General features: G+C 67.2%; 1 protein-coding gene across 1 annotated transcript in view; it reads right to left on the reverse strand.

The window, feature by feature from the left end:
- The window catches only part of LOC103904533 (keratin, type I cytoskeletal 18), a 20,330-nt gene that overhangs the window by 14,500 nt on the left and 5,040 nt on the right, over nt 1–790 (reverse strand). The gene's annotated exons all lie outside the window — the stretch shown is intronic.

Below are 790 nucleotides of genomic sequence, written 5' to 3' on the forward strand. Positions count from 1 at the left end.
TGTGCACGGCCCCCGGGGCGGCGGGGGGGGACACAGGGACGCGCGGGTGGCGTGGGCTCCCTGCAGCCTCCTGGCCCCGTCCCACCCGGGGATTCCCGGCCCTGCCTGTGTTTGCTCTGGCCGGGCCATAAAGGGGTGAGTCAGGGCAGGGGGGGCTGTGCCCGGCCCTTGGCCCTTCCCGTGGGCTGTTTTGGGGGGCCCCATCCCGGCATCGCCCCGCTGGGCCCCGGTGCCGCCGCCCAGCCCAACTCCGTCCTTTTTCCCCGAGAAATTTGGGTCGAGAGCGTCCCGGCGCCGTCTCTGTCCCCCTCTCCTGTGCCTCCGTCCCCTTCGTCACCCCTGCTCTGCCCCAGCACCATTCCTGCCCCATTTTTCCCCATTCCTGCCCCATTTTGCCCCATTCCTGCCCTATTTCTGCCCCATTCCTGCCCCATTTCGTCCCATCTTGCCCCATTTCGTCCCGTCTTGCCCCATTTCTGCCCCATTCCAGCCCCATTTCACCCCATTTTGCCCCATTCCTGCCTGATTCCTGCCCCATTTTGCCCCATTTCTGCCCCGTTTCTGCCCCGTTTCCGCCCCATAGCCGGTTCGGCCCCACGCCGCCGCCAGCCGAGGGGTTTGTTCCTCTGCCAAACCTGCGCCATTTTGATGTCCTTTGAGGGTGCCGGCGGTGGCACCGTGCCCTCAGGAGAAGGAGGAGGAGGAGAAGGGACGAGGAAATGGAGGCGCTGGAGCAGCCCCGGCAGGGGCTGAGCTGGGGGTCCCCGAGGTGTCTGACCCACCCTGGGGT

The sequence above is a fragment of the Aptenodytes forsteri genome, unplaced genomic scaffold (genome assembly GCF_000699145.1).
Source record: "Aptenodytes forsteri isolate BGI_AS27 unplaced genomic scaffold, ASM69914v1 Scaffold268, whole genome shotgun sequence".
Lineage (NCBI taxonomy): Eukaryota > Metazoa > Chordata > Aves > Sphenisciformes > Spheniscidae > Aptenodytes > Aptenodytes forsteri.